Source organism: Lissotriton helveticus, chromosome 8 (assembly GCF_964261635.1).
Source record: "Lissotriton helveticus chromosome 8, aLisHel1.1, whole genome shotgun sequence".
In the NCBI taxonomy this organism is placed as follows: domain Eukaryota; kingdom Metazoa; phylum Chordata; class Amphibia; order Caudata; family Salamandridae; genus Lissotriton; species Lissotriton helveticus.
Genome location: NC_136069.1, coordinates 146,512,533 through 146,525,476, shown reverse-complemented (window position 1 = coordinate 146,525,476; position 12,944 = coordinate 146,512,533). Strand labels below are relative to the sequence as shown.

Genomic DNA, 12,944 nt, shown 5'->3' with positions numbered 1-12,944 from the left:
ACTCTGCACTCACTACTCACTACTCTGCACTCACTACTCTGCACTCACTACTCTGCACTCACTACTCTGCACTCACTACTCTGCACTCACTACTCACTACTCTGCACTCACTACTCTGCACTCACTACTCTGCACTCACTACTCACTACTCTGCACTCACTACTCACTACTATGCACTCACTACTCACTACTCTGCACTCACTACTCTGCACTCACTACTCTGCACTCACTACTCACTACTCTGCACTCAGTACTCACTACTCTGCACTCACTACTCTGCACTCACTACTCACTACTCTGCACTCACTACTCACTACTCTGCACTCACTACTCACTACTCTGCACTCACTACTCACTACTCTGCACTCACTACTCTGCACTCACTACTCTGCACTCACTACTCTGCACTCACTACTCACTACTCTGCACTCACTACTCTGCACTCACTACTCACTACTCTGCACTCACTACTCACTACTCTGCACTCACTACTCTGCACTCACTACTCTGCACTCACTACTCTGCACTCACTACTCTGCACTCACTACTCTGCACTCACTACTCTGCACTCACTACTCACTACTCTGCACTCACTACTCTGCACTCACTACTCTGCGCACTCACTACTCTGCGCACTCACTCATCTGCACTCACTCATCTGCACTCACTCATCTGCACACTCACTCATCTGCACACTCACTCATCTGCACACTCACTCTGCACTCACTACTCTGCACTCTCTCTGCACACTCTCTCTGCACACTCTCTGCACACTCTCTCTGCACACTCTCTCTGCACACTCACTCTGCACACTCACTCTGCACTCACTACTCTGCACTCACTACTCTGCACTCACTACTCTGCACTCTGCACACTCACTCTGCACTGTGCACACCGCTGATATCACGGAATCTTCCACCACACTTTCTAAAACTCTATAGTCCGAAGCATAATAGGCACAGAACCAAAAGAAGGGTAGACATTGCTTAAAATAATCTTATTGTATTTATGAGAAGCAAAAGCGAGACTGTGAAATGTGCTGAATATCAGTTTGTTACGAATCAACATAGTGGAGTTAGAGAACCAAGAAATAGTAATTTAGAATCCGGGTTAGAAGGAGTAGTAATCACAAGCTGAGGATCAACGGGCGCGAAACAGCGTGGTGGGCGCGCAGGAGACGCAGATCAACGGGCGCGAAACAGCATGGTGGGCGCGCAGGAGACGCAGCGTGAGCGTGCACATCAGCTGAAGATCGCCGGAGAAGACACCGAGCCTGCCTGCTGCCGTGACTGACCCCCTGCAGAGGGAAAGAGCCCGGTGAGTGGGGGTAGAAGGGGGGGGGCAGAGAGGGAGTGGGCAGAGAGGGAGGCTGTGTGTGTGTGTGTGTGCGTGTGTGTGTGCGTGCGTGTGTCTGTCTGTGTCTGTCTGTCTGGTGTGTGCCTGCCTGCCTTTGTGTGTGCGCGTCCACAGACCCTGGTCGGCTCGTGCACCGCTCTGTACTCCCTTGCGAGCTTACATGGCGACAATAGTTCTCGTTGCCGAGACCTAAAAAGCATTGTAAGATGTTGAAATAGAGTGCGGCGTGCCGTGTGAGAACAATGTAGTAAGGAAAACAAGGGGACTCTAATAAGTGAACCTGGGGTTGACTAATGTTTTAGAAAAACAATGGTTCTTATGTGGCCATAAAAGGTCCTTGGTAGGAAGCAGTGTCAGAATTTGTGACTGCCCTAGAGTCGAGATAGGTAATAAATATCTCAGGGACGATAAGTAATATGAACAGCCTGTGCGCCTGTAAACACTGGTGCTCACACGAGCTGCTCCTAGAACTAGTGAAACGACAAGTCCTCGAAGAGCGCACTCGGACTGGACACTGCTTTGGTGGGGAAGAGATGCAGAACATAAATCAGTTTGAAGGCCGCCCGAAACACACCAGTGCTGGTGCAAAACCGCGGTATGTTAGGAATCTGAATAAACTGCGACATACGTGCAAACCTGCACTCCAGACCACTGAATGGAAAGGCACATAGTTGTGTAGATCTCACAAAGGAACCAACTGGATAAACACGAAAAAGATGTAGAAGGTGCAGCCACCATTGTTGCTGATTAGGAGCGGCAGATGTTGAAATAGAGCTAGGCGGGCTGCGTGGCTGCCCTTGTTGAAGATTACGTGTAGCGTGCTGTACTACTGTAAAAAAATGCTAATGAATACCAAAAAAAAAAACATAAAAGCGGGCTCCTGTCAAAATATTAAGCATGGCGCCAGTGTTGTTAATATGAAAGCTGGCGCAGTGCGAAAACCTAAAGCACGACGCCCGGGGCGGGCCAGAGATGAGGAGCAGGGAGTGGAAAAGCAGGTGTCCTTGTAGGAAAGCATGTCGTATGTGCAATAGGAGAATAGGGAACACTTTCTGGGGTGACTGGTGAAGTAGCAACCCTGAATGGGGGTAGGAGGGAAAGAAGCAACACCGACCGTGGGGGGTTGGGGGTTAGGAAGAAGCAATACACACTGGGTGGGAAGGGAAGAAGCAACGCATGCAGGGGGTGGGAGGGGAAAGCAGAGGAAAGAAGACAATAAATAACAAGCAACCAGTAAACGTGTCCGTCCTAGATAAACAAACGCATTTTAAAACAAGAGGTGCTAATGCTACCTGCTGTGCGTCTGAGATGCCACGGAGTGCTAGCGGAAGAAACGATCGCTATTGTAAACAAGCTGAGGATCAACGGGCGCGCACGACGCAGCGTGGGCGTGCACATCAGCTGAAGATCGCCGGAGAAGACACAAGTCTGCCTTCTGCCGTGACTGACCCGATGCGGAGGGAAAGAGCCCGGTGAGTGGGGGGGGGGGCGGCAGAGAGAGAGAGAGTGTGAGAGTGTGTGTGTGTGTGTGTGTGTGTGTGTGTGTGTGTGCATGCATGCATGCGTGCGTGTGTCTGTCTGTCTGTGTGTGTGTCTGGCGCATGCCTGCCTGCCTGCCTGCCTTTGTGCGCGTTCACAGACCCTGGTCGGCTCGTCCACCTCTCTGTAGTCCCTTGCTAGCTTACTAGGCGACAATAGTTCTCGTTGCCGAGACCTAATAAAAATTTCTTAGGTAGGACTACAAATCCTGGTGTAATGACTGTCAAGCTGACTGGTTTGAATTTTAAGTCTGGCCAGATCCTATGGGAATCAAGTATTGATTTTTCTAAGGGTTATCATCTTCTAATCATGCAAAGGGATGACTTAGACTAAGCTCTTCAAGGGCCAGATGTACAACCATTTTGCGAGTGGAAAATCTGTCGCAAAACGATTTGCACATGCGAAAATGGTTGTGCGCAGTGTACAAAAGGCACACAAATTTCAAAATTGCAATGCGAACAAATACCGACTCGCAAAAAATGTGACAGGTGTTTGGGTTCTGAAAATAGCGACTCTCAATTTGCGAGTTGCAAATGACAATGTACAGACCATTCGCAAATAGCAAAAATGAATAAATTGGCCCATTTACGCATGCAATTTACCACTAATCAGAACCTGGTGGTAAACATGCCCCACTTATAAAAACTAGCTCAGAATGCATCTTAAATCTTTCCACAATGGCTGTCCTGTACATGATAGCGAGGCGCATGAGAATACTGGCTGCCCGGCAGAGACAGGAGAGGATTTTCAGAGTCAGGCTGACATTGTTTGAGAAGACAGAGGAAGAGATTAATGACCAGTACAGGCTGAGTAGCACTGTTATCCTAGACCTCATAGTAACCTTGAAGCCACAATTGGAAAGCAGAACCCTGCGCAGCAATACAACCCTCACACAGGTGCAGGTGTTGCGCTCCCTCCACCTATTGGCCACTAGTAGCTTCTAAGATGTCATTGCAGTGGCCGGATGTGTGTTGCAGAGTGCGCTTTCGAGTTTCTTACACAATTTCCTAGATGCCATGCTACATCCTTCAACACATCTACCTGCCCAGGAATGATGAGGAACTTGAAAATACAAAACTGCAATTTTTCAAAATAGCCAGGTTTCCACAGGTCATAGGGTGCATAGATGGGGTCCTTGTGCCCATATGTCCTCCCTCACACATAGAATACATATTCCATAATAGGAAAAGTAGACATTCCCTCAACCTCCAAGTTGTCTGTGGCGCAAAAAACATCACAGACATTGTTGCCAAATATCCTGGAAACACCCATGACTCAAACATCTTCAGACACAGTGGCATATACCAGAAATTAGAAAGAGGTGACTTTGATGAAGGATACCTACTTGGTACTGAATTTCCATATCCACAGTGAAATGTATTAGCACGTTAATGTCTGTCTGCATGTTGTCTTACCATCATAAATCTCCCCCAGGTGACAGTGCGTAAGCCCTGGGTCCATGGATGCTCACACCGCACCTGTCTCCCAACAACGCACCTGAAAGGTGGTAGAACAGGGCACATGGACGCATCACGTCAGTCATTGAGCGCACATTTGGCATCCTAAAATCACGATTTCGGTGTCTTCACAGGTGTGGCGGAGCCTTGCAGTATGCGCCTGAGACAGTCTGCAAAATCATGGCAACCTGTACCATACTCCACAATATTGCCTGCAGGCATGGCTTGCCCATAGAGGTGTCTGATTCAGACTCCGGAGATGAAGCCCCTGGCCCATCAACCCAACAGCCAACCGAGGGAAGCTCAGCAGCAGTGGGAGAAGGCTGCAGGGACCACATAACCAGACATTATTTTCAAGATTCGTCATAACCATTGACACTCCACACACAACAAATGACACTACAAAGTGTTAACTTAACGATTTGAATTCCCTTTTATTTTAAAGGCATGTCAATAAACAATGCTGGACAACCTATCCATCTCAATCTACATAACCAAATGAAAGTATAAATGTCATGTAGTTACTGCACCATCAAAAATAAGCAAACAGGCACATTTGTGTGAAACAATCATTTCTTGCCTCTGCGTCCAGCATGGAGGGATCTGCCATGTGGGATTAGTGGCTGCTGACTGCTGCTTTGCCGCTGCATAGGTGTTTCTGCAGTAGCGTCACTGCTGCGGCTGGACACCTCGCTATCTGCTGTCTCTGTGGCTCCTCCAGTAGCAATCATGTTTGTTTGGATTGCCTTCACTGCAACTATTTGTTGCAGCCCTCATGCACCCTCACCACTGTAGTAGCCCATTTCAATCTGCAGAGCCAGGGTACGCTTGGTGTGTTGTGTTGTTGCCATTGCGAGCCTACTGATTGCCCTGGTCATTGCGTCCATTCTGTGTGCCCGGCTGTGCTCCATTCTCCTCTGCTGCCCTCTCTCCTCAGACAACTCTGTGCACAGCTGCCCAATAGCCCCTATAAGGGCATAACATTTTCCATCAATGCGGGCCTGGTTTTCAGCCATCTGTTATCTTAATTTAAGAATCCATGGCTTAGCTTCGTATTGATCTGCTTAATTTGTTTTTCTTGCAGGCGCTGAACCTTCAACATAGCTTGTTCCAGGCCACCAAACACCGCCTGAGTGCCAGCTCCAGTATGGGTGGGAGTGTGCCTCCAGGCTTGAAGCTACATTCCTGACTGCTGTATAGAATGCAGCCCACTGATCCTGGTGTCCAGAGTGCCCTGCGATGGTGCTTACTGATGTGTTGCGGTATGCTATGCGCTGGAGGCTGTGATGACCTGTATGTAGCACTTGCCTGGACATTTGAACAACTTGGCTCAATTGCTGTTCCCTCATCCTGCCCTTCCTCCATCTGGACCTGCTCCTGCTGAGCATCACTTTCATCTGCTCCTGGCTCTCCTCCCAGAGGTGTATCTATGTAACAAAAGGGAAATAAAGAACCAACATCTGAGTCACTATCTCAGTGTTGGTACTATGTTCTTCAGCTCATGTCAGTCCCTAACTGCACTGTTTAAGTCACAAACTACATTTCATATAGTGCACCAACTCTGACTTTTGGATCAGATGGAGCATGTAGATGCAGTTGGTTCTGGGTGTGGGGCATGCATGTGGGGAGCAGGCTTTTTGTTGACATATTAATGTGGCACACATTTCACACTTACCAGGGGGTGGTTGAGAAGTGTGGAGGGTCCCAAATCCCACTACTGACTCTCTCTCCAGGGTACGGTCCACCATTGCCTCTGCTGCTGAAGGTTCCAAAACATTGGATGGGCCTCCTCCTGTTCCTTGTACTTCAAACAGCCGTGCTGCTACCCTCTCCTTGGCCCTGGAGCACAGGTCATACGTCGTCCAGGGAAAGATCAGCCACATCCAGGGCATTTATGCACGGCTGAATCTCTCTCCAGATTTTCCTTTTCTCAGACTCTGGGACGGTATGTGATGACCTCCCAAACATCTGCTTGTGGTTGTTGCTGCATTCTTCAATTAGCATGTCAGTTCCTTCTCTGAGAATTTGAGTTTGTGCAGCTGCTCCTTCCCTGCCTTCTCACTGGACTTGCTGGACATCTTGGTTTTCTTTGGTTAGCTGGCTTGCAGTGCTGGACTGTGTTGCTGCACCTTACCATGTGCTGTCAATTTGATTCAGGATTTTCCAGGGACAACACTTTCTGTTTTGAAGTCCCTCTGCTCTCCCATGAAGTGTTTTTGCTTTTTTTTCAATAGCGATTGCTATTTGCGAATGCAAAATGCCCTTTTCTGCCATGTACACGATTTGCGCACACTAAACTGGCTGTTCCACCGCTAACGCTATCTGTGTGCGCTTAGTGAGTCACAATTTACCTCCTCAAGTTATTTGCGACTCGCAAATTGGGGATTAGTTGGGTACGTACATTGATTTTTGTGACTCGTAAATTGCGACTCGCTATTTGGCGCAAGTTGCGAGTTGGAAATTCATGCGCTCGTACATCTGGGCCTAAGATACCAAGATTTTAGGCTTGTTGCTAGGGATGTATAATGTTGTTAACTGGCTGGGGAGCAATCAATTCAGGAAGTCCCTTTTTCCAACATCTTATTAATGAAGAGAACCTGGGTGCAGAGACTTTAGAAGTATCAGGGAGAATAAAATGTGAAGGGTTCTTCTAAATGATCAGTCATGATCTGTGAAATCTGCTCCCTCACCAACAAGTCCAGGGCAGGTGGAGAAAATAGGGACTAAAAATAGCCTTTTACTTTGGTAGCCTGTTTGGAAAGAAGATTTAGTTTAAGAATTTCTAGGCTCTCTTTAAGCTCCTGTTGCACCCGGATGAGTGTCAAGCCACAAATTCAAATCACCTCAAATGGTGATATTATTCTAGTTAAACAATAAATACCAAATTCTTCAGCTAATCTAGTGAAATATTTGTAGAGGTATGAGGACAGCGATATAGCTACAAAAACTGTAAGTCTAATATGGGATTTTGCATGCTAGGCAATCTAATGGATAATCATACTTAAATTATTCATCCTTCAAGCATAACGAGCCCCGGGGATATAACGGCTAGTCCACCTCTCAACTTTTCTTTACAGTTCACACACAAGAGTTTGAAATTTGTGCAGACAAATACATTTAAATACGTTTCAGAATAAGGGGGAGCCATGCTTTCAGCATATCAAGAAGATAGAATGAAAACAGGTATACCGCATGTCTCTGGGCTATTGTGAAATGCGAGTCACATAGCATAGTACTAATTTTACATTGGACATCCTGTTCATTGGGAATGAAATTCCACTTGTAACCTCCGTTACATGTAACAACACTTCTTTAGTTGAAAATGCATGGCTCCGGACCTCAGGAGTTAACAATTGATCAGCTGAATATGTGAAAGGCTGCTGTGGAGCACTTCAGGCAGCACAACTAGGTGCCCTGCATGGAAGGATGCAGACAGACACAGATGGGCTTGCCTTTGGCATATCTACTGGGCACATGCACTTTACATTGAGGGCACGGTGTGATATCAAAGATCTGATGGTACACTCTTATAGAAGCTCACAGGCTCCCTGGTCAGTCTGAAACATCTTCCAAACCAGCAGCAGAGCATCTACAAAGTCATTATGACAAGCACACCTGCCATCAGTCTACTCTCAGAACCCAGCAACTCCTCTAATTACTCGTTGAGTATCTATGGGCCTTTCACTCTAGATCCACACAATGCAAGTACCACACATACAAATATACTGCTGCCTACTATGATTAAGATCTCTGGTAGGTGAAGGAAAACCTGACACTAAATCTTTGCAGACTAGAAAATGGAGGAAGTAGAACAGTAAATGCCAGGGATTTCCCTTCCATGCACCAAAGGTCTGGAACTTCATCCCAGTCCAGATTCTGCAGGCTTCATTACCTCTCCACTTCCAGAAGGAGACACTCTCTTCAAAGGTAATTGAAGAGTGACCACGTGGTCAACTGACGCCCTAGAAACCTGAAACAGACGACTGCCCACTCTCTCAAATATTGTAGCCTCCTCTTGTGTACTCTTCCTTGTGCACCACATCTCATGCTTTTAGCACTGCTACTCCACTCTCTGGCTCTCTCTGGCTTCCCCGTCTCTTTTATACCACACATTTTCGATTTTCCATCTCTCTAATGTAAACCCCACACTTTCCAAGGGCTATATTGCATTTTAACTAGGTTTGTTTGATTATAAATTACATACATACCCACAAACGTATATACTATAGCCATGTTTTTTCAGACAGCATTAAAAAAATTAGCATAACCCTCATATTATTAGTTTCAATTGCATGAATGACAATTATCATGACATCTTTTTGTGATCATAACCAAGAATATATGAGATTCTATGTTGTTAAACTAAGTACAATCTCAGACTTCTGGGTACCTGTGCTTGGCTACATCCTCGTAGGGGGAGGAGGTGTAACAAAGGTGCCCACATTTGTGTGTTGTTTTTAAATAAATCCAGGGGCACACCATCTGACCCTGGTGCTTTTAGGGGAATGCCTTTTCTCAGTGCCTCTTCCACCTCACTCATGGAAAGTGATTAACTAAGCTGTTGTGCAGTCTGCATGTTAAAGGTTATGTCGTCCTCAAACTCACTGAATAAGACACCCTGTGGGTTGAATATTTTGGAAAAATGTGGCTCCCAATCCACCCCCGTTAAATTGGTATCCATGGTCCTAGTTTCATTACTAAGAAGCGGGAGATTTAACACCTCCCAGAAACTCCTAGAATCCTTCTGAGCACTTGCTCTTTCAAGGTCATCCCAAGCCTGCTTTCTCAATTCGTCCTTTCTCTGTTCAATAACCTTTTTGTAAGTTGCCTGGCTGTTTTTATCATGTTCCTATCACAAGGAACTACATGTAGTGCCTTCATCAGTCTAGTTTGAACTGCAGAACACTCAGCGTTAAACCACCTATTTCTGGGTGACTACCTTTTCTTCCTGGTTTAAACATATTCTTGGCCACATCTTCACAAATGGTTTCAAAACTCTGTATTATTGCATCTGGCTTTGATGTGTCGTTTAAACAGGTCATCACTTGTGTTAAATTAGTTTTGATAATAGACTCCTCAAAGACCTTAGGATTAATCTTATCCCATTTTAGCCGTATCCCCTGGTTATGGTTATATTTCATTAGACAATCAGAATTCTTGTGTAAGGATACAGTAAGAGGGTTATGGTCACTGGCTGGATTTGGTTCAACCACAAAATCATCAACGAGGGGTGCATATCTACTAGAGATCAACAGAAAATCGATTGTACTTACACGACACCCCACCTGAAAATGTTGGATATTGCAACATTGAAGTACTACCCAGGGTATCTATCATACATTGGTCATTAACCACAATATTAGAATTTAACGCATCACTCTGTATAGTGTGCTTAAACTGTATCAAGGGATGATCATTAGTATCAAGCCCACAAGCCTTACTTAAAATGTCCTACCCACATAATACACAAAGGGGAGACCTTCCCAGCCACGCTAACAATCTCCATATCGAGGGAATCAATAACATTGGAATCCTGTGTATCAAAGATATTGTAGTAGGGGGAGGAGCTTGGCGGGCATCCGAGATGGCCGCTTGAGCACAGCGCTCTCCGGACCCTCTCCGCTCCCGGCATTTTATCCTGACTGAATCCTGATTTCTTGCAAGAATCCGTGTGGAGGACGTTTGGCTGATCAGCCTGGCACCTTTCAGAAATTGATTTGGATCTTTTATTCCTGAGATATGATGGTCTGAACTTTTGGGCTCCGCCCTTGAGGTGCGCCCGGGACGGGGTGCGGTTCTGTAGCCGTCCTGGAATTGAACAACAATGGCAGGAGATCTGGCCTTGTGGGTCCCCCTTCCTAAGTTTCGGTTTCGATTCTGTTCCGACTTGGGCCACGGGTGTGACTATCGAGTTGCGGCTGAGACCTGGAGGCAGATCGGCTGTTGGGTTTTCCTGCGGACTATTTGCTGGCTTGGCGACCTCTACCCGAGTTGTGCCCCTCATTTTTGTGTACTTTTGATCCTGTGCTTTGGGTGTCGGGCCCGTCGACCCTGGTGGCTTGTCCTGTGACGCATCTTCAAAATGGCGGGCAGAGGGGACAGAGAGACGCGCAAGACGAAAGCACCTCTGCGCGGAGCTCCGGTTCAATCAAATGTCATGGACCGCTATACTCATTCTAAGGGGTCCCCCGGAGCTGCCCTGCCTGGTTCTAGTACAGCGTCCGAACGAGTTTTGGAAGAGTCGGCGGAGCCCTCCCTACAGGACATCATGGGCGCCATCTCGGGCGTGAGGGAATCCATCGGCCTACAGTACGAGGCCTTGGCCCATAAACTTGACACCGTGGCTATTGAGGTTAATCTTATTCGTGCTGATCTCGGCAAGACGAATGAGAGGGTGCAATCATTAGACATTAAATCGTCCAGCCTCACGAAGGACGTCTCGGAGCTCCAGACAGAAGTCGGAAATCTCCGTCGGGTGAACGACTTCATGACCCGACGCCTGGGGGATTTTGAAAATAGGGCACGTCGCTGCAATGTTCGCCTGGTTGGTGTACCGGAGAACCCTGAACCCCACTCGGTGGATCTCCTGGTTGAGGATCTGGTCTTGAACCATCTTGCCCCTTCCGGCCTTACGAAGTTCTTCACGGTGGAACGCGCACATCGTGTTCCAGGGGGCAAAGTTCGGCCGGGAGCCCCGCCGAGGCCCATTGTAGCGAAGCTTTTTCACTATAGAGACCGGGACGCTATCCTGCAGGCCTCGCGGGTGAAGGGCCCGGTGGCCTTTGAGAATGCTACGGTAAACTTTTACCCGGACTTTTCCCAACAAGTTCAGAGACAACGGATGGAGTTTCGTGGGGCCAAGAAACGTCTTCGGGATCGGGGCTTACGCTATGCTATGCTCTATCCCACCAGACTTCGGGTCGAGTACAATGAGCGTACCCTTTTCTTTGATCGCCCAGATGCTGTTAATGACTGGCTGGACTCCTTGCCTGACCGTACTCCTGAGACTGAATCCGCCGCTCACCCTGGTGGTGCCGAAGGTGGTGTGGAGATCTGACTGTTTGGCTCACATGTTTTATTTTGAATACATTTTCAGGATTGTTGACCGGCGTTCCTCTGCTTTGTGATTATTTTATCTTTCTTTTGTTAATTTTCGTTCTTGATGTTTGTCAGGGGCGGGTGGAACGGAGACCTTTCCTCCTCCGGGGTCTTTGTGTAGACTAGGGGTTATGGGGCGACAGGCACACTGCAGGTTGGGGTGGCTCTTTAGCTTTTTGCAGGGGTGCAGGGTGGGGGGTGTTTCCTTTCAGTTTGGGGGAGGGGGGCTGGGAAGTTCTTTCTTTTTTGTGTGTTGTTTTCAAGGCGAATTGCTCCTGTGTCTGCTGCTGTTTCTGGTGTCTTGCTCGTGGATGAGGGGTCTTGGCTCGGGTGGATGGGATGGGGGGTAGAGGGTTGAAATTTGTTTCCTGGAACGTTAATGGCCTGGGAGATCGTATTAAGCGCAGTGTGGTCTTGAATTGTATACGACGTTTGTCGCCAGACATTGTTTTCATGCAGGAAACCCATTTGATTGGTAATGTTTGTAATGCAATGAATAGATGGGGCTACCGCCTTGTGGCGCACTCGGGGTTTACCTCCGGATCTAGGGGTGTGGGTATCCTTGTTCGAACCTCCCTCCCCCTGGCAATTGACGAGGTGATTCAAGATGACCGTGGGAGATATACTGTCTTGGTGGGTAGATATGAGGGCCGCACCCTATCTCTCTTTAATGTTTATGTTCCCCCGGGTTTACAGACTTCTACTTTCACTGATTTGGGCCGTGTTTTGTTAGATCTCCCTGAAAGTACTCTCTTCCTGGCCGGTGATTTTAATTCGGTGCTTTCCGGCCTTCACGATCGCCATCCCCCTAGGGATACTCCGCAGGCTCAGCAGTGGTTGGGTGGGTTTTTAGATACCTTTGGCCTTGTGGACTGCTGGCGACTTCTGCATCCCACTCAGCTCCAATACACTTTCCATTCTGGGGCTCATGGCAGTCTGTCTCGGCTGGATTATTTCCTGATGCCCGCGGCCCAGTCGTCGGCGGTTCGTGAGATTTTGCATTTGCCAAGGGGTATTTCTGACCACTCGCCGCTCTGGCTTCGTTTCGAGGTTGGGGTAGAGGCAGCGGGCCGAGTGGCTCCAATTAACCCATGGTATCTTTCCTCCCCTGAGACTCGTACCCTCTTGCTCAAGTCCATGGATGCATATTTCCTGGAAAACGAGGGGTCGGTCCCTTCGGCTGTGTCCCTGTGGGAAGCCTTTAAAACTGTGATTCGTGGACAGGCCCTTTCCTTGATTGTTGAAGCCAAAAAAGCCGGGAGGAGGGAGGTGGTGGACCTTGAGGGGGAGATCTCTGCTTTGGAGGACGAGTTGGAATCTGGTGTCACGCCTGAGAAACTCCATGCCCTGGGTCTAAAACAGTTTGCATATAAATCCCTGTGCACTGACGCTGCAAAGGTGATGTTTCGTGAGCAACAAGGCAGATTGTACGATGTGGGTGATAAGGCGGGTAAACTCCTAGCGTGGTTGGACAAGAAAGAAAGAGTTAATCGT

The 12,944-nt window shown here is 47.8% G+C and overlaps 1 long non-coding RNA gene across 6 annotated transcripts in view; it reads left to right on the top strand.

Annotated features, from left to right (window-relative positions):
• Positions 1–7,709, top strand: part of LOC144772442 (uncharacterized) — a 299,204-nt gene extending 291,495 nt beyond the window's left edge. For all 6 annotated transcript variants that reach the window (XR_013599746.1, XR_013599747.1, XR_013599750.1 and 3 more), the window contains one exon: positions 5,437–7,709. This is a non-coding gene — a long non-coding RNA (uncharacterized LOC144772442). The remainder of the gene's footprint in view (positions 1–5,436) is intronic.
• Positions 7,710–12,944: the final 5,235 nt, after the last annotated feature.